We start from the raw sequence: 23,104 nt of genomic DNA, 5'->3' as shown, positions 1-23,104 counted from the left end.
GCCCTCTGCCTTGCAGGGCTTTGGCCTCTCCCTGACCAGCCTCTCGGCGTAGGCCCTCCTCAGGAGGTGGGCAGGGCAATGGGGATCCTCAAAGAGATGGCGACAGGGGCTCTGCAAAGGCAGAAGAGACTCTCCTGAGGCACTGCCACCGAGAGCTGGGGCTGCTCCCAAGGCTTCAGCCAAGGCGTGTCACTTGCACAGCCTTGGCGTAGCCTTCCAGGCAGCGGTGCGGACCCCCCGCAGGGAGGCGCAGGCACTCAACAGACTGCCCGTGCCACAGCCAGCTGCGCGCTTTGGCCTGGGGCCCTCGGGACAGCTCCTCCCGCGGGGCAACGTGCAGGGCAGCGGGCAGACAGAAGGCCCCTGCCTGGCCAGTTGCCACAGCTCCGCTGCCGTGGCCCTGCCGCCAGAGCCTCCCTGCTCCCCTCCCAGGCAGCGGGGAGGGCAAGTGCCCTCTTCCTGGGGGCTCTGAAGTGCACGCCGTACCTGGCCTCGCTCCATGTTGCGCCCCGCTCTGTCAAGAGGGTATTGGCGCCGCACCTCCGCTTCCACCTCTCGGCGCTTGGATGCCATCAGCAGCCGGAGCCGTTTCTCTTCCCTCTCAGCGTGGAGGGACCTCGTTCCCTGGCGGCCCCGCACACACGACACGTGCAGCGTTAGTGTTCTTGGGCTGGCCACGAGGGCAGGGGGGCTGGGCAGCTCTTGCTGCCTCTTCTGCCCCGGCCCAGAGCCCGAAACGTGACACAGGGCTGGCAAATCCCTAGGACGTACCGTTCTGGAGGGCTGCGGAACACAGGGGGGGAGCTGCAACCGCGGCTGAGCTGGAGGTCTGGGCTGCTTCGGCTCCTCCTGTGGCTTCTGCCGGATCACTGGCAGGGACCTAAAGAGGCACGGCAGGCTGAGGCCGTGGGAGCCCACTCTGAGCCAGTTGCTCGGGGCCGGGCTCGCAGCCTGCTCCACCCTGGCTCCGGCACCACGAGGCGGTTCGGCAAGAGGACCCCGTGCCCAGACGGACGTCGCCTCCGGGGCCTTTCGGCATCGGCGCAGGCAACCCCACTCCGGCCCAGGGAAACATCTCTCTTGCCCACCACCAGGGCCATGGGGTGCCCCTGCGGCCCCAGCCACACCGCTCCTCCAGGAGGCTCACCTGGCTTGGTCAGCTTTGGCGGCTTGAGCCTGCTCGCCAGCCTTCGCCAGCTGCCTGGCTAGAGAAACCCTGCGGCAAGCCAGGAACACGGGATCCAGCACGCTCACTGCAAGCGGGAGGCAAGAGAAGAGCACAAGAGCGAGCGTCTCTGGGACCCTGCGGGCCAGACAGGAGCACCCACAGCCCCCTGCCAGCACTCGGCTGGGACACTACCTCTGCGGGCACCCCCGCCCCAAGGCGCCGGCTCCCTCTGGGGCTTCAGAGAAACTGCAGGCGCTGATGCTCGGTGTGGGGTCTCAGCTGCAAGCCTGGGAACAAGAAGGCACCGGGTGGGCAAGAGGGCACCGTGCTCCCTTGGGGGCTGACGCCAGGAAGCTGCTGGCTGGCATCGTGGGGAGCCACTGCCAAGCCCCTGGGGGATGCAACTCTCTGTGCGACCTCAGGGGCCCCACGGTCTCCAGCGGCCTCTGCCGGGCTTCCCTCGCCTTCCTGCCGGCAAGCTGATGATCCCAGCACAAGCCCGCCTTGCTGCCCGCGCAGACCCTCCCGCCCCTCTCACTCTCTCGGGGCACATTGAGAGCGGACTGGCCGCTTCGTCTGCGCTCTCCGAGCCAAGCACGAGCCGGCGGCGGGCGGACCGGGCAGCTCTGCTGGGAAAGAGCTGGTCTTGCCTACGTGTGGCAGGAGAGGAGCCTCGGCAAGAGGGCGGTGCCCCGGTAGCAGGAACCGAGCAGCTGCTCCCTCGACCTGCCAGGGGCTGCAGAAGCCATGCCGCTCACCTTGGCAGCGTGATGACCCCGTCTCGGCTGAGCCGCGTAAAATCGTTTTTGCCCGGGAAGGCCACGATACCCCTCATCTTGGAGTCCTGCAAGGGGACAGGACAGGGACAGCTCAGCAGGCGCCCAGGACGCGTGCCGGTTGCTCACCAAGGTGGCAAACGGGCTCGCTGCTCAAAGACACAAAGGCTGCCTCTCCGAAAGCCGTGCGCCGCCTTCTCCCTCGATGCCATTAACCCCTCCCTCAAAGGGGCCGAGGCGCTACCGAGGCTTGGCCTAGCTCCTCGAGAGCGCGCCTAGGCCAGGCGGCGAGGCAGGTGACGGCAGCCAAGAGAAAGCAGCTGGGGAGAGCTGTGACAGCATTGCCAAAGAGACACGAGGAGGAGCCCTGGCAAAACGACGAGCTCACCTCCAGAAGAGCTGCCAGCATGTTCCCGGTGGCGTCCAGCTCCAGCAGGCAGTCATCGAAGAAGGTCATGCTGACGGCTTTTCTTCGCACAGCGAGGATGCCAATGCCCTTGAAGGAGAATTCCACCTCCTTGTTGTCTCGCAGGGCCCCAGCGAAGAAAAGCAGGGTCTCGTGGATGCACTGCTCGACGATTTCTCGGCGGAAGTGGATGTCCGCGGCGATCTGCTCAAAGTCCAGCGGGACGGATAGCGTCTCGTCTAGGAAGCAAGCGCAAAGCAACCAAGTCACGCCCACCGCAGTTCAGCCGGCTCCCAGACCAGGTGCCATCAGCGCCCGGCCCTCGGGCAACGCTCTGCCGGACAGCGCTCCCCTTGGCCAGATGTCCAGAACAGAACTGATGGACAGGAGAAGGCAAAGACAAGCTTTGGCTCCTCCTGCGAGCAACCAGCTGGAGTATAGGGCAAACTGGGGCTGGCTCCCCAGGGAGGGGCAGGGTGCTGGGCCATTGAACACGTGCACATGGCTCAGTGCTGTACAGGTTGGACGAGCCTTGGGTTGGCCTTGTCACAAAAGTGTTGGCGCCAAGCCAAACTCAAGTGCTGTGCAGGGGAAGCGTCCCTCCTCTTACCTGGAATTTTGGTCTTGGCACACCTGAGCTTGTAAAATTCTTCAGAAACCTGCACGGCCGGAACACGGGTCTCTCAACAGGCAAAACCTTGTCCTCTCCCAACATGGCCTGTGCTGGGACAACTGCAAGTGTCCCAGCTCCTATGTGCACCGCCTGAAAACACAAGCAAGAACAGGGAGCGTTGGCGGTGCTGCGCACACAGGGTTGGGAAGGTTGCTGCACGGCTCACGTCATCCCAGACCCTGCAGATTTCTGGAAAGCAAAGGAAAGGCACCCCATGATCCAAGTCAGCAACACCCAACCAAGCAGCACGGGCAGGGCAACCCCACTGGGCACCTGCGGCTGCTGCCCTGACACCTTTGCCTGCGTGTCTCAACTCCGCCACCCTCAGCTGACCCTGGGGAAGACGTGTAATCGCTGTCTAAATTACTCTTCAAGTCATCATTCCAGTCTGTCACGTCACTGTGTAATTACCATTCAACTATTACTTAATCACTGTTTGCTTTCTTCTTAATTCAATCTCCCATTAGTTATCATTTAATCATTGTTTAATCCTTAATGGTACACTTTTAGTTAACCCTGCAATGGTGACACCTCTGAATAATTCATCTGTGACAAAAAGCATCCTAGTCAGCGGGACAGCACATTCAAACACCAACTACTCAGGGAGGCACAGCTTTAACCCTTCCCCAAAGCATCTGGGTGATTGTGCATGCGAGAAGCGGGATAACTGGAAGAAGATCAAAGAGCAGTTAAACCTCAGAAGCGGGAAACTGAAAGAGAAGGTAATAACAACATACAAGGCATTGAAAAAGTATTTAGAAGCAACGTGTCAGTATAAGAAACATAGAGAACAGGAAATTAGGGTGTGGCAAGATGAGGTGGAAGAAAGAAAGAGACAAGAAATAATGTTACCTCTGTGAACAGAACAACTGCAGAAACAACTCGGGGAAGATAAAGAAAAATGCGTGAAGCTAGAGGATCAATTGGAACTCATACTTCTGGCCCCCAGCCCCCAGATCCTGTGAAAATTAGTGAGCTAAGCAGCTCCCCAGTAGATTGGGACAGAGATATCTGCGAGGACCCCGACCAAGAACCTAGCAATGAGTGTGAGTTATATTAATCAGCATTAAAGGTAGCCCCTATTAGTGAAACTGAGGCATCTGCTGGACCTCTAGGGGGTATCCCGAGAAATGCCATACAGACCATGCTATCGGACCCCCTTCAACTGGCCAACCTGCATGAAAAATGTGGGCAGACACCTGGTGAAAACGAGACTGAGTATCCATGGTATGTCTCCTTAACTGGAGGACACCGTGTTGTGTTAGGTCAAGGCAAAGCAGGTGGCTTTTGGGGACCAGCCCCTAACACCAAATCATACTCTCCTATGCACCAAGTAGCGAGTTACTGGGCAGGTGGCACAGACCCTCGGGACAGAGGGGAGCCCAAGGCTCTAACAGTAAGATCATCGAGAGAACTTTCTATGGCTGTTAAAAAAGCAGCCTGCCTTCAGGCTAGGAACGACAGGGGTACCCACAGTAATTACTCTGTCCCTGCCCCTGTAGACCCCCGAGGCGTGAAATCACTGGGAAGGGGAGCCCCTGCTGCTTTAAAACCCGTACCTCATTGCAAAGAGGGACAAATGAAGAGAAAACATAGAACATAATGCTCAGCAGGGTCAGGACTATCAACCCCGCCTCCATCCCATCTGACCTGGGCAGGCTTGATGTGTGGCATTGTAAATCTTAGTTGAGAAATGGGATGGGACAGATCGACACCAGCAGGGCGATCCCGAGCTTACACAGCCAGCCAGTCAAACACCCCCTAGGGCCCCCAACCTTTTCCCATCTCATAAACCCCCCTCATAAATCCATTTCAGGGAAGAAAAATTATTTAGGCTTTGATGCAAGCTGTGCCCATGCTGCCCGGCTCAAAAATAACCAGTGTTCCTCAGTATCCTACCTCTACTGCTGCCCAGACGGGTATGGCGGAGGTCGTAACTGACCTAAGAAAAAAAGCCCCGTTGTGTCCCAAACATACTCCCCATACAAGTCCCCAGTGTGGCCAGTTAAACAGACAGACAGGAGATGGCACTCTCTTAGCCATCTTAGCTCTCTTAGGACTTCCTCAGAGTTGTAAGCATTCGCCCGCATTAGTGCTGGGTGGACGCACCCTAGCTGGGAACTAAAAGGGGTAACGAGCCCGCAGTCACCCCGCCAAGACTTGCGTTGTTGTCTCTTTCCAGCACCGATACCAGGAGTGACAGCAAAGTGCAAAGTGCCTCCCTTGGAGACTGGGCTGACCGTCAGGGGAACATTCATCCTTCTCGCAGGAGCAATGATCACCAGCGTGAACCAGTTCCAGTTCACACGTCGACAAGCCTGGCACGTGGGGTGGAGGCCCTCACTTTTTATTTGTGCTAATCAATACAGTAACTGTAGGACGTTCTGCACCATACACGTTTAACATTGTTGGAAGTACAGGAACATTGGGAGAACCAACACAAAACCTGACAATGACAAACTCTGTCAACCACACAGCTGTAAAAGCAAATAAGGGTCACCTTATTTCTGCCACACCAGGTGACAGAATCTCTGCTGAATGTAATGTGACAAATTAGTCAACGGGAAACACCTTTGTGGTCATCAGGGAGATAAATCAAACTCCATCAAACAGCAGATTAGACTGCCCCTCACGCCCCAGCCGTATAATTAGCTTCCTCTTTAATGACACAACTATAGAAGCAGTGTGTCTGTGGACAGGTAAAGGGAAAGATAGCAAAAATGAACTGTCCTTAAAGGTCACGCTACCACCTACTCCCAAACCTCATCCTATACCAACAACTACCCCTACTACCTCCCAGCCTACTCCCTCTTCTATTACTCCCACAACCAGCCAAGCCACACATTCACACATTTCTGCAACTTGACCCTATGCTACTCAACCTACAGGACAACAGCAAGTCATATTTAAGCCATCATGGTCCCTGAAAAGGGTAGAACTGTCCACGTCTACTGATCTATATAAGAACTCTCTGTGAAAATGTAATTGTTAATAGAAATTTTACACAGAATGTATCCCATCAATCAAATGCACGTCTTTGTAACTTCGCCAACATCACTGGATGTGACTTTAATTATACAGTCCCCGTGACCTCACACGTGCTGCTAAAGGCAAAATGACACACCATATGGAGACCTTTTACCTTCCCCCTTCAGAAGGAACTCGACGCGGCTTCACAGACTGGCGGAACATCAGGACTTACAAGCTTTATTTATTACAAAAGCCACAAAAACAAAGCAGAAACACACTGATGACTGTGCATGTCAGTGAGGAAGAAATACACTACACACTGGTAAAAGCGAAAAAGGACGGGCCACAGCGCTGCTGTGAAACCCCGTTAGGATGGTCTCCACAGCAACAGGGGTATTGAATGCCACTTTATCTCCCCTGATAATGTTGTAACGGGCCTCAGGCAAGAACACGGTCTTCCACAAGGGTGATCGGGGACATCCTGGAGCGGTGCAGACAACCTAGCAGCAGGTGCCAGTGGAAACCGAGGCAAAAGCAACTAAGGACACCTCCATCTAGATAAGGGTCAGAACACCAGCTGAAACCAACACACTGTGACAAGATCACTCCGTGGGCCAACTCACAACCACATGTGGAAGAAGGACTCACAGTTCATGGAAAGCACACAAAAAACACCCCTTCAGGAAACCACTAGGGACCACCGGAGACCACCTGATACCTCTTCAGGGGCTCCTCAGGGACTTAAAACACATGGGTGATTTAGATGCAAGTATTATAATTCGTTCCAAGAAATAGAATGAATAACTATTCCAGGGAATCTAATGCATATGTATAGAACTGAGAAATATAAGCTCTATCTCTGACTTTTGCTATGCACGCTAGGAGGAATTATTCCCCACGCATCCGTCACTGTAATAAAGAACGCCTGCTCCTTAATACTGCATTGGTGTTGAGGAGTTTTATTTCCAATTTTCATTATAATAATGTTTGCCCTTGTCATCATTTGCATTATTATTATTGTCTGTTGATAAATTCAGGTTTGGGTTTTAGCCTGATCACTACACCTCATTGTAAAACGCACAGGAGATCTTGCTACTATGTGAAACTATCTGATTGTGCAGGACTGTCTTATAATTAACCCTTTTCATTTCTGTATTTATCACTTAATGCTGCATCAGATAACGTGATGTCAGTACCACCTCACATCTGTAGCACAGAGGCAAGGGGCGACCATAATACCGCTCTGAAGTAAGTTAATTGACTGTAGTCATGGGTGGAGTGGGGTGGTGGGAGCGTGGGACAATTGGAAGGGAAAAAGTCGGTAAGCTCATGGGTTGAGATAAAGACAGTTTGAAAGAAAAAGCAAGAGCTGTGCGCACAAGCAAAGAAAAATAAGGCATTCCTTCACTAATTCCCACCGGCAGGCAGGTGCCCAGCCATCGCCAGGGAAGCAGGGCTCCATCACGCACGGCGGTTACTCGGCAAGGCAGTTGCCTGAACGTGCCCCCTTCCCACTTCTCTCTCCCAGGTAGCGACGCTGAGCGTGCCATCACATGGTATGGAACGGAACGTCCCTTTGGTCATTTGGGGTCGGCTGCCCCAGCTGCACCCCCACGGTCTTGCGCACACCCCAGCCTACTCACTGGCTGGGCAGCGCGGGGCACAGAGAAGGCCGCGACGCTGCGCAAGCGCTGCTCAGCAACAGCTAGAGCACGGGTGAGCTGTTGACGCCGTTGGCATCACAAATCCGAAACACGGCACCACAGGAACTGCTCCGATGAAAGTTAACTCCCTCCCAGCCAAAACCAGGACACCCGTGGAGGCTGTCAAGAAGGCACGAGAAAATTCGTAAACCTGACTATTTCTTTAAACAACCTTTTTGTTGCAAAGGCTCAAGAGAAGTTAGAGGCACCCAAACGCTGTGAAACAGAAAGGGCAGGGATAGTCAGGAATCCATAGAAAAGTAGGCCTGTCCTGCCGTGAGAGAAATAAAATCTGGAATTGTTAAGGGCTGGAAAAACAACTTGGAGAAGAACAGGAAAGGGATCAAGGTGACGTTAGCTTTAAAGGTAGCTGCTGACCGACGCTTAAAAGAGGACTTCTGCAGCTTTTAAAAAGCTCTCCCGTTTTCTCCCAAGCTTCCTCCCACTCCGAAAGACCACCTGCACTTCCAGGAAAAACCAAAAGTGTGAAAAAGCGTCACTCCCCTTTTCTTTCTTCCCTCTTACTTTCTGAGCATTGAAGAGGTATAAAAGTACCCACAAAGTAAATAATCAGAACGGCCCAAACGCACAGTACAAATTGGCATAACCTCCCACCCGGAATTCAGGCAATTTGAAGACTTGCAACCTTTTAAAGCAAAGGGAGAGAAAAGATGAGCTTGAAGGACTTACTGACGTAGAGGGTCTTTTGGGCTTCGCACCCACGGCCGGTGAGATCTCCCTGGCAGTGCTGGCACTGCCTGTGCTCAGCACCTTGTCCCAGCCTGTCACGCGTGCCACGTCAGCCAGTGACCCCCACCCTGCTGTGAAACAGCTGTTTGCAATTGCCAAAGGGATTTTTCAACTGTTGAGCAGCGTGCTGTGCCAACGGACTGATGCTGGGTGTGGAATTAAATCCTGAGGCACTGTTTTTGGGCTCAGAAATACCACGGCAACTGCTGGCTTGACCTGCTCTTTTTGCCACAAAAAGACCCCCTCTGCTGACACTGTGAACTGTCACAAAGCAGTCCATTAGTTCTTCAGGTCCTGATCAATGTTTCTTCTCACAGAGACATCTGTCTTAATAGCCATAACTGACCTAATCGGAAGTGCGCTTTACCATTGGTGAAAATACAATGTGTTTTGTTAATCCAGAGCAAAGCTGATCAAAACTGAGGAGCAAGCAAGTATGAAACGTCCTGCATTAAACACACCGAACCGGAGGGTGAGAGCCTCAGTGTTACAGACTGCCACGGTCCCCTTTCGTACTGCCAGGGAGGCATAGCCCCGTCGCTGCATGAACAAAGAACCAGAGCCCACATAAACAAAATACTCAAGGAATTGCCCTAGGCTGCATTTGGACTAGTGGAATCGGGATCTTCCAGCTCCTTTGTCGTACTCAAAACACCCAGGACCATCACCACAACGTAAAACAAGGCAGTAGCTTAATACAAGACGCGCACTGGACAGGCAAATTCACATGGCACAAGTCACTGCAATTCCGACATTTTCCAACTTTTCACTGTTTGACCTGGTAGCAAAAGAGAGCCTTCTCAGTACAGATCGTTGGATGCTCGTTCCATTTATGACAGGAGGATTGTTTGCTTTCCAAGAAAAACTATAAAAATTGGACAGTGACAAGGCCCAACAACTTTCACTTACCTGTGTTTAATGCTGATTATGCAGGCAGCATGAAAAATTCACCCAATAACAAAAGGATGCGCCTCAGTAACCCACAGCAGGATGCTGGTGGCATGCCATGGCCTCCCAGATGAAGAAGAAAAACAGGGTGCTGAGTTCATACCCCAGATGTAAAAGAATCTTTCTCTGTACCTGAGGAGGAGTACATCCCCATATCACTCTCAGTCCCACTATTAAAAGGTACAGGTCTCTGGCACGTCCCAGTAGGTGTACGGTACAATCACTACTACAGCTCCCGCCCTAAGCTTATTTCTGTGTCAGTCTTGCTTACATAGGAGGCCCGTTAAAAACTTCCCACCCCAGCCAGACTCGAGTGGCGTGCCACAGCACAAACAGAAAGCTCCATCTGGCCCAAAAGCCCTCTTTCTGTCTTAACAATGGAGGTGGTTCTCAAAGGAGACAAACGCATAAGAAACTGATGGCCTGCGCAGCCACCAGCTGCCATGACTAGCACATACACACTAAAAAGATGCTGAGTCCCTGCTCACAGCGGTCATTTGGCAACCTACAGATGATCTTGCTTTCCTGTCATCTCAGTTTTTACAGCACGCACTACATTCTTCTTCCTCCCATCCTGGACACCAACTTGCGCACCCGCACATGCAATTCCCCTCCTGCCCTTACCTGCACAAGAGATGTGTGCATTGCCTGATCTTCCGCTAGTTCACATTTCTGTTTGCATCAACATCAGTGAGACCACGCAAACCCATTTTTAGCTTACCCACTAAAATACCGAACCTGACTGGAGAAAATATTTTTAAGTGAGCAGGTGACACACAGACCACCAGCCCAGCTTCACCCTGGTCAGTTAATTACACACACGCACGACCTGTAAGACAAAAGGACATCTCCAAGTTTGAAAGTTAATGGGTCGTAAGTCGGGATATGTCCCCTTGTCACCGAAAAAAGCGGTAAAATCAGAAACAACTCTTGAACACCAATTTAGTATTAAAGAGCACGTATTCTTTACTCACGGTGCCGGATGCACGGGGGATCGCTCCTCCTAACGTGCATACCTTATACACCTTTCCCGTACAATTTATAGATCAAAAATTTACCTATTCGTGACGGAAAACCAGCGGGAGACAGGCACCATCCGATGATGATCATCAAGTCTCGTTTATTGGCAATTAGCAAATATCTTTTATACCGTTCGTAAATTAGCTCATACCTATTTGCAGAAGCATAGCTCATCCTTGGCTGGGAGGTAGATGCCAACTCCTCCCATGCTTATCTCTTGTGTTCAGCCTTGCAATTAGCAGTTACTTGTTTCTCACACTCCTTTACCGGTCAACAGCAGCTGGGCTCACACTCCCTTGTAAAACACCAGCTGGCCTCACATTCTTCTGTTGACCAACAGCTGGGCCCAAGGTTGCTCTAACTCTGAGCCTGCTTTTCTACTTCAATGCCCTCTTTCTGCTGGCCATTCCCGGGCTAGGCTCTCCCACATATTCGTACATATTCATTATTGTCCTTTCTACTGATTGGTACAAACTTGCTCATTCCATATGTAAATTACTGCGCAGGCTCAGTTGTCCTCTTCCATTGTTCTCTTTTGAGTAGGTGGTGTTACTTGGGTCGGTGGTCCGTGAGTCGGTGGTCGCAATCTCCCCCTGTCGGAATTACCTTTTACCTACTTGGCTCTTAATCTTGGCAGTCCTGGCCAGTTTTCTCAGTCCACTACACGAAACCACATTTTGTCATCCTTTTCTGACAGAAGCACATTGTCTATTGTTTCGTTTGCATTAATGATTGCCTAGGGACTAAAATACAGATCAAAGAATACACTGATTGGTATACTCCATGTCCCCAGACTTAACGTCCAGTTGGATAGGGCTGTACAAGGAGTATAGCAACATCCACGGCTGGTTAATTCTATTGCTCTGGTTACACCCTACCCTACCTCTGCTACCCATTTCTGCCTCCACAGTTGTCACTGATGTTCACAAAATTAGGCAGGCCTTCTTTAGTCCCTTATTCTAAGATAATGACTTCAGGTGAATCTGCGGCGTGACCCCGAAGATGCAGAAGGTTTCCTAGGAGTCCATGATCCCACATAATTTCTCCACCATTTCCTCCATTTCTGTTCTTCAGAAAAGCCAACTATTTGCCAACACAACCTGTAAAATGGAAGAACATCTCCCAGTTCAAAAAGGTAGGCAGTCTTAAGTTGCGATATGCCTGTCGCCCTACTGGTCACCTGAAGAAAAAGGAATTTTTGGAAGTTTCCGCTAAGCCATAATAATGAACCGTGTGAATCTGGCAAAACAGACGTTGACGGCCAGAGACAGAAACCGAGAGACAGGGAAGCACTTGTTTTACAATCGTATCTTTGGCGAGAGCAGAGAGACTGATCAAAGCAAACATCCCGCCTCAGAAGGGGGTGGCAAAGCGTGTAGTCAAGGAGAACAACTACTTGGGATCTCGATAAGAACTAAAACTAAGTGTCCTTTAGGTGAACAATCCCCATTAGGCAACCAGGGTGATGGAATTAACCAACCAGGGACGCTGCTATACTCCTTGTACAGCCCTATCCAACTGGACATTAAGTCTGGGGACATGGAGTATACAAATCAGTCTATTCTTTGATCTGTATTTTAGTCTCTGGGTAATCATTAATGCGAACGAAACAATAGACAATGTGTTTCTGTCAGAACCCCTCTTTTAAGGCTCAAAGCCTAACTTTTAGGACCCAAACCCTCACTTTCTGGGTCCAAACCTCTGTTTTAAGGATCAAAGCCTCATTTTTAGGTAGCAATGATTCAGGGAATAAATAGTTAAACGTTACTAATGCAATCTAGTGTAGCTCAACAAATGTTGGGGCCCACAGCCAAAACTTAGCCAGGATAATGAGGTAGCCTTAACAGGAACGGCCTGCACGATGACTAAAACTTGTTGCTTTGGGGGAGTCAGAAAGGCTTCAAGGTAAGAAGTGCCTAAACAAACCTACGATGACATCTGGCCTTAAGAAAAGCTGATGTACAGAGCCATAAAGATACGGAACTGCAGAGCAAACGCTAAACCAGAACAGACCATCCCTCAAGGACAGTACATACGTCATCTCAGAACTGAGTTTGCGCAAAAGCAAGGGTTAACTAGCAGACACAGTGAGGAAGGGTATGTCCTTCATCCAGAGCCCCGTGATGACCACCCGGAGACACCAATAGGCATGCGCAAATGACATCTGCATATGATGATGATGAATATGTATATCTTTTATCGGAAAACTAATGAATATGTATATAGAACATGTACTTAACCTGCACAATTAGATCTGACGGTGTGCACGTTAGGGGGAGAGATCACCCGTGCATCTGGCGCCGTGATTAAAGAATGCCTGCCTTTTAACACTACGTTGGTGTTACTGATAGAACTAAACCCCTGACAGTCCTTGACTTAATCCTTATTGTAAACATCCTTGTTCTCTTGTGGTTTCCTCCCTTGCAAAGGTAGTTTCAGGGATTTGAAGAATGCAAATTGGTGCCAGATGGGATTAAAAAGATGGTGCATAAGCTTGTAAATTCATTGATAACAGAGACTCAGGACATCAGTGTCGAGACAAGCACTCGAGGAACTAGTTTAAATCAGCCCCTTGTGACAGTCCAGGGCTAAAGGACCGAGGAGCTCATTCAATGACTATATATGCGCAAAGGAAACCCAAGGTTCAACCAGCGGATAGGTGAGGAAGACCATCAGAGACCACTGGAGGACTCCCAAAGACCACTAAAAGGACAACTATGCATGCAGCTTGAGCTTTTACGTATGTTAATGAATCCTCGTGAATCTTATTAATATGTATGACTTTATAGTATATAATCTTTGGAAGTTTACTGAATCACTGGAGCACTCCTGGTGGATCAATCCCCAGTGCTGCCCAGCGCTGTAATAAAGGATGCCTGCTTAATAGTGACTCTGTTGCTATTGAGTTTTATTTCGGGAACTTTCTGGATACTCCGCTTCCTCTTATGGGGAAGTTCGGACTTTGAAGGATAGTATCTGCGAATTTTTGTATCATTACGAGGTTTATTCCCGATTTCGGTGACAATTACAATACTAAAAGTCACGCCCATAGGCTTAGGAAACTCCCCCTCCAATAAGCCCCTTACTCTCTCGAGCATGGGTGCTAAATTTAAAGTGAGCTGTATCTTTACATCGAAGCGAGAAAGAAACTAAACAATTATTAGCTGAGGAGTGTGAATATTAGCTGTGACTGACACATTTAACTGTATACCTGTTTTGTAGTTTCTCGGTGCGGGGTGCTGGCTTTGTGGGTTACCACCTCTAGCACCCATCTTTGCACAAAGATGAAATAAAATACCTCCGCTCCGTGTGTAGTTTGGCGTTTTGCACACGGGGCGAACAAACCTGCTCTTCTGGATAACACTACCTCTGCGACCCGTTTCTGCCCTTCACAGTTGTCATTGATAGTCACAAAACTCATCAGGCTTTCTTTAGCACCTCAAAGACGACCGTGACTTCAGACAAAAGGCGAAGCTGTGGCATGGCCCCCAAGACATACAACTGTTCCAATTGCTCCGCTATTGCCTCCATTTGTGTTCTTTTAAAAAGCCAATTATGGCTCCACTTTTGTGGTTTCCAAGTCCTCACTAACTCAGCTTGAATCACCCGCTTTACTCCTCATTTACCCACCTGCAAGCGGTGCAGAATTTGTACTTCTGACTTCCTGAGAAATTCAGAACAAGATAAAACCAAAAATGCACCATGATCACGAAGGCTATACAGACAGAGGAGATGCTAATTTAACCAGGATCTCTGGGTCGCAGCTAACGGCAGTCTTCACAAACGCAACCGCAGTATCCCTGCCTGTGGCTGGAAACTAAAGCCATTTTCAAGTTTCTTTAAATACAACAGTAAACTCAGTGCTCACATAACTCCAGCTGCACCCTCTCTGCTCCTCCACCTCCAGGCTCTTTTACTTTCAAGCCTCCCATCCTCCATTCTTCTCCTTTCTGGGACTTGAAACCCTTGAGCTTCTTACACAAACACCTACTCCTGCCTCGAGAGCCTGCCAGCTGCCTGAGGAAACCCCCAAGTTTCTTGCTGAATGCACCCTCCTCTAGTTTTTAGCAAGCCGCCCAGTCCCCAAGGCTCCCTTTTCCTCCACCCAGTAAACCCGCCTGCTCCAAAGTTACACCGGGAAACAAATCTCCCCTCTGCCACAAGCCTTGTCCCCGTCAGCCCTGTCTGTCTTTTAACTGCACGCCCCAGGCTCCAGTCCTGAACCCAAGTTCTTCAACATGTTCTTCACAGACATTTACAAGACAGAAATAGAGAGCGTATCATTCAACAGCCATTTTTGCAATATCGCCCTTTCAGAATGAAGACAGTTTGAAATTAAGCTAACTGGAGCTTGACTTCTCAGACAAACCAGCTCGTAAAGAACTGTGTTACTTCACTAACACGCATCTCTGCCGTGGATCAGTACGAAGGTACATAAACTGTCAACGTAAGTGTGAGGCCCACGAGGTGCTCAGAAAAATTCATTCTCATTAAACGAGTCCACGCAAGCTGTACACATCAGAGTCATTTCCACCTACAAAGCTAACTGTGTGTGTCTTGGGGCTTGCCTTCTTAGCAGGCATAAGTTTTACTTCTTTTTGTATATGTAATTTAGCATTTTTTGAAGATGCAGCAGAAGAGGCCGGCTTCTTCAGCTGGTGCGAAATGCGTACAAAGCCAGAAGTGACTAGACCCTGGCCCTGCTTTCTACGTAAGAAAACTTCAGACCCTTGCCTGGCTGCCAAAAGGACATGGGAAACAGGCACTTCAAGTGAGGAAAATGTAAACTGCGTATCGCAGACGTCTTCTAACCGAGAGGTGTATTAACCACTAGAACAACTAGCTCGGTGGAATGACCATGGCAAATGTCCCATTCTTCATCATTCAGTAGGTAACTCAGCTGCTCAGGTCGCTGCACAGGGAGCTCAGTCAAGTAACATTTTTTAAAAGCACTGGCTCAGAAAAAAAGTATGGGCTATTCTAAAACCACATGTGGAAACATTAAAAAGGGGACTGCGCGCGATAGAAGGCTCATGAACTATTTAAGCAGAAAACACATGGAAAAGAAAATGGAATTTTCTTGTTCCCCTTAAAATGGGTGCCCAAGGTGTCAGAAGAGCACGTCACATGAAGGTGGCGGCAACCCCTGCAAAAGTCCTCCAGCACGCCACATGCTGAGGGGCAGAGGAGGTCCGACAACCTCACTTCAAGGTGCGTGAGCAGCACATGGTGACACGTTCGGCACGGCAGGGAAGAACCCTGATCGCCTTGACACTGAAGCTGCCCAAACCCCAGGCTGCTGTTTTAAAGAAAGCAGAGCACACAAGTGTGATCTTTGCGTAAACGTTAATTTCTCCAGGTTCTGCAAGATGATGATGCAACACAAATTCCTCAGCTCCTGCACTAAAATAGCATGCACCTGCAGTGCCATTTTTAACCGGCGTGTGCTGAACAGAAAGCACTACACATCAAAATAGCATTCACAGATGCATTGCTACAGGAGGTACTTAATTTTTGTGACGCCTGATGGTGCCCTTAACACTGCTCACGTCCACAAAGCGTACATAGAAGGGAACCGTTGTAAAGCAGAGTCACGGTAGCCTGACTTCACTCAGCTTTGAATGACCAACTGCAGCATCGCTGAACGCAAATAACTCTCATAGCACGTACTCTTAACATGTAAAATAAAAACTACAAGCCTCTGTATGGGGCAAAGTAATTACATTGCAGCCTTCTTTTGCTTAAAGTCACTCCTATGCCTACCTTGAACGCCCTTTGCTCTCAGCAAGAAAGAGTTCCCTCTCACCCTTTTACTCTTCATGATTTCATCCCGAGTACTCCTCTGCTGCCGCTTTGTTCGGACCTGAGCCGCGTAGTTACCTTTTCCCTCACAGCCACTGACCCTTTTTCATGCCAGGAACAGAGCTGAGTACCCTTTCGGATAGCTTAAGCAATCCTGGCCTGTTCTTTGCACGCTTTCTGACGCAAACACATACAACATTGAAACGCGATTTCATTCCTCCTCTTTTCCAGCTCTGTGACAGCTCTACATACGAAACCCTGTCCTGGGCACACACTGCACTCACTTCCTGAAAATAAAGGACACACAAGAGCTGCTTCTCGTTCGAGCTGCTGGAAGCTCTTGCTCTTGTTACTGTGCATGTCTTTAATGACTCGGCGCAAACGTCTTCCCACAGCAGTTTTACATATAACGATGACAGAAAATCCAGCTGCCTAAGAACGTTACAACAACTGTTCCGCCAGAGCTACTATTGCTGTCAGGCCCTCTCTGCAGTCAGCTGCAGGGTTTGCCATCTCTTATTTCAGCTCTCCTCCTCGCGGAAAATGAGAGCACAATTCTGACCCTGTCTTCTTCCTACTGCCTCCCTTGAATCTGAGTGGCACCAGGGTTAACTAGAAAAACAGCCAATAGCCAGGTAACGTACCAAGAAGGGACTACCTCCCGAAGCAAGCTATTCCAACGCTGTCATGTCCCAAACCACCGGGAAGAAAGGAGGGAAGAGCGCTTGTTTGGGCCAGCGTTTTCACTTCTTCTACATCACAGGTAACAGCACTGAAGGTCTCACAGGACACCTTCCACCAGCCAGGCTCTGCCAAGGGCTGACAGCAAGTCCAAGACTGTGGAGGGCTCCCCCTGGCCAGAGGCCAAACTCCCACCCAGCCCCGCCCGTCACTCCTCAGCGGGACGGGGGAGAAACAGGACGAGAAAGCCTGTGGGTCAGGACAAAGGCAGGGAGGGCGCCGGCCACTTGCTGCTGCGGGACCTGGTGAAAATCCTCGGCACTCACGGCCACCCCACAGCGATTCGGGCAGTCAGACGCAAAGCCAAGCCCCAGAGCAGCACCCTTCCCCGCCGGGGCCTCCCCAAGGCCCGGCTTCCCCCTCCAGGCCCCCCTGCACCCCGAGCGCTGCCGGGGACGGGCTACACTCGGCACCCACCGGTTTCCCGGGCTGCTGCGTCCCCTCAGGCGCTGCCCTGCCCCGACGGGGGCTCTCCGCAGGTGGTCGGGCAGGTCTGCTCCAGCCCCGGGCGCTGCTCGGCGCCGCCGGCCGCTCCTTGCTCTTCCCCCTCCTGCCCCTCGCTCTTGTTTCCTCACCCCACCGCTCGTCTCCGGCGGCTTCGCCGTTTCTTCCACCCGTCCTGGCAGTCGCACCCGTGCCTGAGGCGCTGCCCTCTGCTCGGCTGTTGGTCCTCGGGGCGGCCGGAACCGGCCGGAACCGGCCGTGGCTGGCCCCGGGCAGCCCCCCGCCTCCTCCCCCACAGCCCCCCCCCGGCCACCCCACACGGGCACCGGGGTTGCCACCGGTGACTTTGCCCCTTGTTCTAGTCAGTCCAATTGATCATCTAGATTTTCAGAGATGTTTGCGGTACGCACGCAACGGTCCTTATCACTTAAATTTGTACGTGCACAAACTCCATGACCACGCAGTAACAGCCAAATGCAATTACTTCACCCACTGTTACTGGGTTATTAGCTATTACGTTTTCAACGGTTCGGTTTAAGTCTAGAACCAAGACTCCCCGATCTAGGTTTTGCAACAAATTTTGGTAGCGGAAGGCAAGCAGCCATGCAGTTAAACTGCTGCCATCGTGGATTCTCCCGAATGGCTGGAGAAGTGCAAGATTGTATTTCCTTTACAGACAGATACTGAATATATAACTATCATCCTGGCATAGTTAGATTAACAACATTTTCCAAGGGGGTTCCTAGTGGGGAAAACAGGCACTTAATCTCTAAGAAGTCAAGTGCTGTTTCCTAAGCATGGCTCATCAAGGCTCTCTGGGCCATTGAAGTTTAACCTCTCCAGTTGGGGCGGAGGTCCATTTATCTTGATCAGGCCTGGGTGCCCTTTTTACCTGTGTACAATTCTTGCAAAAATCGACAGATTTGATTCGAGTGGAAACAGAATGTTAGAATATTGTGTGTTTTGAAACTCGTAACCATAGAAGCCTCGCTAGGCAGCTACCGCTTTGTATTAAGAAACTAATGGAAACGGGGTGAAACAACAAAGAATTGCACAGGGAAGTTTCGTTTGAATCCTGCAACGCTAGGAACCGTATTTGTTAGTTGTCATATTTGTCAAGTCTTGCGAAACCAAGGAAACCTGCTCTAGAAACCTGTTATGCACCAGTGATGCTGCTGGGAAATCCCCTTACCCTTCCCATGTTGATTTGAACGTCAAGAATTCTTATTAGTAGGCATTAGCAGAGGTGACCAACGGTTATTTGGGGATATGAATATTGTTGAAGCGATATAATCAAAGAAACCAGTCAATGTAAAGGTTAAATTTAACAGCGAACATAGCATGCATTTTTGTTAAACAATTTATGCAATAAAGATTTCACAGAAGAAGTGTATCAAAATTGGAGAATTTCAGTGCAAAGGTGGACACATGTTTGGCTGAGCTGTCCCCCGCGTCCCCAGCACCAAAATAAAGAAGTGCCTGCTCCCCTACTCTGTGTAGCTGAGTTTTTCCTCCCTCAGATTTGTAACAAACCAACTTAATAAAGCTCAGACTCGGTCAACATTATTCAGTAAAATCGCAGCATATTTGGGCAGCACATCTAATAGTAATAGGGTCTGGGACAATAATGATGCACACACCTGGGTGTGCGCAACAGTGATTTAAGACGACTTTGAATTAAAGCACTGTAAAGACATGCATCACAAATCACTAAAGAGTCTCCCCTCCTTCAGGTTACAACCATTGCCACTTGGCACAAATTAAATCCAGTCCGTTGTCAGCTATGTAAAACTCAAGAAGCAAATGCACTACTTAGTGGGCAGCAAGAAATGTTTTTCCCTGTTTAACATATTGTTTCCCCAAGCCCAGGAGAATGTCTCACATCAAGGTTTTGGTGGCTACGCCTTCCCATTAAAACCAGTTCTGCACACTTGCCAGTTTGGTCTATTTTCCCTTTCTCAGGCGCTCTCCACCCTTTTCTTGATTTAAGACGACTTTGAAGGAAAGCACTGTAAAGACACCCATCAGAAATCTCTAAAGCTTTCATGTGACATGACAGAATTTATCCACCTTTTGGCAATCCGTCGTAGTCCTAGGAAGTCATTACAGGCCACAGAGCCAGCCGGTGCAGTGAGCCCTCACTTCTGGCCACCAAGTAATCGTCTAAGTTTCTCTTCTCAGGCCCACCCTGAAATCATCATTAGTCAGGCACTGAGCAGCACGTGTGTTTCCTTCGCACACCTAAGCTTGTGTCGAAACCAGCAAGGGAAAAAAAAGATCTCTGCAGTTCTGTAGCAAATTCTTCAAACATTCACAGGCCATTTCTTCTAGAAAAGCCATGTCAGCAAGGACAGGTAAAAAAAGCTGTGTTAACCAGCACAAGGTCAGGGCCTGCTAACCTTACGGTGGTCCCAGCAGCTGCAGCCTGTGTCCATGCAAGTAAGTAGAAGTGCCCTGTAGAAGCCCGTGACAGGGAGCCAGGTTACAAGAGGCACACCAGATGCCAGCATCTCTTAGGAAAGCTGGCTTAGGGCTATTAATAAGAGCAACTCCTGCGCCACAGGAAGCACATCCACTTCAAGTACCTTCTTTACTCTGGGAAACAGGCTCCTGATGAGGTGATGAGGAAGGACAAAAGCAATTACACCTTCAAGCAGACCTTGTTATCTCTGATGTGATCAAAGTGGCCTTATCATCTCCAGAGAAAAGGTGGAGCTAGCCTAGAACTACAGACACAAAAGTGAAAATACCCCTTTAGAAAACGGCCCGAAGAGAAACTTTTGACCCTCCTTCTCTTCCACCAGGCAAGGCTGACAAATATCATGTCATTCATCCGCTTTAACTCACTCACAGTGCAAATTCTGCAATCAGAATTTCTCAGGACACAAGGAGAGGCTCAGACAAGAGCAAATTATTTTTTCCTTGCCAATCCTTCATCTGTGTCTTGTCAATTAGCTTGTCATTTATGAGTGTATCTGAGCTGAGGGCCACAGGCGGAGGAACATGTGCAGCTAGGCCGGCCTATTAAATGTCAAAATAAAATATTCTTCATTTTCATGGCTTCTCTATCCCGCTCCGTTCAAGCTAGTAGAAACTACACTATCACTGCTATTTGACCTGCGAACGGCTTTGTTAAAAACTGGATTAATAACCAGCTCATGAATATCAGTCTGCCAGAGATAACACACCTTCTCTGTCAGTCTTTTAAAAGAAAAGACACCGTAAGGCCTCTCCAGAACAAAAATTACAGTGCCTGAATGAGAGGAAAAGATGCATAGTGACCCTTTACTAGAAAACTCAGAATTATTCAGCCAGCTTTTCAGCTAAGAACACTTGCATTGGCTTGAGGAACCGGAAAGCGCATCCTTAAAATACTTAATACTTAAAATACTTAAGATGGTCTGCATATTTCCTGCGGTCAAATATTTTTCCTGAGGGATGAAAGTAAAACTTTTTTCACCGTTATCATCTTGCTTAGTACAGAGGAGTGGATTTTAAATGTGAACCAGGACGTTCTTGCCAAGGGCTCTGAAAGGAGGAGATACGCAATGAGCTACAAAACCCAGAGGAACCAAAAAAACCCCACTGTAATTGACTGCTGTGATCTACTTCATCTCTCGTGGTGGGAGATCTCCTGTAGTCTTGGTTCATCACTCACCAGTTGCTTTACAGTGACGATCAGAGTCACGCTTATCAAAGCCAGTCTCAGGTACTTACTAGAGCTAGGTGGCTAACACGCAAAGGGAGGAGAGAAGCTACAAAAGGAAGAGGCTTTTCTTCAAGTTCATGCAGTGAAGGATTGCAGGTGCTGGCAGTTAACATGAGGCAGTTAACATGAGGAGGACACCTGAGGAGCGTTGATCTGCTCACAGCAATGTATTGCTTGCATGCCAGTCAGCAATGGTCCCTGAAAGGAGGAAATTGATACCTGGGCTTTACATTCAGTGCGAGAGTCTTCGGACAATTGCTTCACAACTGCTGAGGCGGAATTCCTGCCCGATGGAGTATCCTGAATGTAGCTTGCTCCTAATGCTTCGGGGAAACCAGGTTTCTTTCTTGTGTACCCAGTAATTATCCAGTGGGCTGGCACAGGTCCTGTTCAAACAGCGCCCTGCATTCAGCCCTGGCCCAGCCAGGAGGGGGATGTCCCACACATAGCGAGGCATGGTGACAATGCCCACACACTAGTCAGCGGAGCCTGGCAAAGCCCCGATTCACTGAACTCGTTTGCACTGAAGGTCCACTAGCAACTGTCAGCAAAACCGTACCCCCTTTCCTAGTTTCTCGTTTGTTTCAGAAACTGTCCCAAGCCCGAAGGCAATGTCTTCTGCAAAATACATCCTTCATGCATGGCAGAGAATTTTAACTGAGCGCACTTTAAAAAAAATATATACTGTTAAGAACGGTAGCGGATGCTGTAAGCAACATCATCACCCTCATTCCGTCACTTTTATGTTAGTCAAGCTCCCACTTTTCCAGGCAGAAATTTCCCTTTTCCTGGCCTACTCTTTTTTTTAAAGTCTTGTTGAATGGGGAAAGGGGGGAAGAAAGTCATGAGAAATTCTGCAGATTTCAAAGGAAACATTTTTTTTCTTTCAGTAAGAGAACACCTTCCATTTCTGTGGATAGATCAGCAATCAAACTGGGAGGTGCTTGAGATATTCACCTGGAATTGAAGAAGTAACCCAGGGAAATCAGGAGATGATCTAGAGCTAGATGATGCAAGCACGGTGCATGCTCTTTAATTTCTAGACTTCTCATTTTCTTTCTGCTCTCCAGCTGCATGAGAAGGCACAGTTACAGCTGCACGTAAAGCCTTAGTGCCATTGACTTTCAGCCTGCCGTTACGCGAATCTAGTGTTCAGTATTGCAATTATCTGCATGATATAGAGAAGCGTATATTAAGCTAATGTGTGTAAGCATTTCCAGTGTTTAGCATTTTTCTCTCAACAATAATCAGTCTCTCTCTGTCTCTTACGTAATGGAAGATAATTTAACTGCTCTGTCATAAAATGTTATTTTGAGAATGATGTAAGTGGTGACTTTCTCAGATGTTTACAGACTACTTGGTTTGGAAATGCAAGTTTTCCATTGCTATCCAGACTTTAACCCTGGGGAAACTGTGCACGGTATTCCCCAGGGACTGTGTCTCTGTAGCGTTCTCTAAGAGCACAATAGAAAATAAATAGTAATTGCATTGGTTCTTTAAAAAAAAAGTCAAACTACTTCTGACAAAATCACTTGCATGGTAGTCTAGCTACTAGGACTGTTAATCCCAGTACAGGAAGAATGCAGAAGAAAATGCCATCAAATTGGCAAATCTTGACCCTGAGAAAAGAAAAGAGAGAAAAGAAGATAACTTTGCAGCGCTAGAGCTGATTTTACGGTACAGCGATTTTAGAGTTTCATCCAGCTTGCGTATGCTTGACTTAGGAGTGCAGTTATAGGTCAAAGAAGACTGACCATGCCCAAGCCACATGTGATTAATGAAACTATGCTTTCCAAGTTATCATACGGAAGAAGAAGGTGCCCCTAGTACTGTATCTTTTGTGGTTTAGCCACAGACCCCGTGCTTTGAGTTAAATGGAAATGGAAAAAAAAAAAGGAAGAAAAATAGGAGTCATCATCACAGACTCTCCCTACCTCACCTTACAGCTTTTTCGTCTGAACGCAGACCTCTTGCAAGCACATCCACAAAACTGA

At 49.3% G+C, this 23,104-nt stretch overlaps 1 long non-coding RNA gene across 1 annotated transcript; it reads right to left on the bottom strand.

Annotated features, from left to right (window-relative positions):
• Nucleotides 1-1,930: 1,930 nt before the first annotated feature.
• LOC135310579 (uncharacterized) lies at nt 1,931-17,641 on the bottom strand. The gene is made up of 4 exons (XR_010370668.1): nt 17,375-17,641; nt 2,961-3,113; nt 2,333-2,589; nt 1,931-2,012 (listed from the first exon to the last, which is right to left on the bottom strand). It is a non-coding gene; the product is annotated as an uncharacterized LOC135310579 (long non-coding RNA).
• Between the last annotated feature and the right edge of the window lie 5,463 nt (nt 17,642-23,104).

The sequence above is a fragment of the Phalacrocorax carbo genome, chromosome Z (genome assembly GCF_963921805.1).
Source record: "Phalacrocorax carbo chromosome Z, bPhaCar2.1, whole genome shotgun sequence".
NCBI lineage: Eukaryota > Metazoa > Chordata > Aves > Suliformes > Phalacrocoracidae > Phalacrocorax > Phalacrocorax carbo.
The sequence above is the reverse complement of the archived record's forward strand: the minus strand, read 5'-3'. Positions and strand labels throughout refer to the sequence as shown.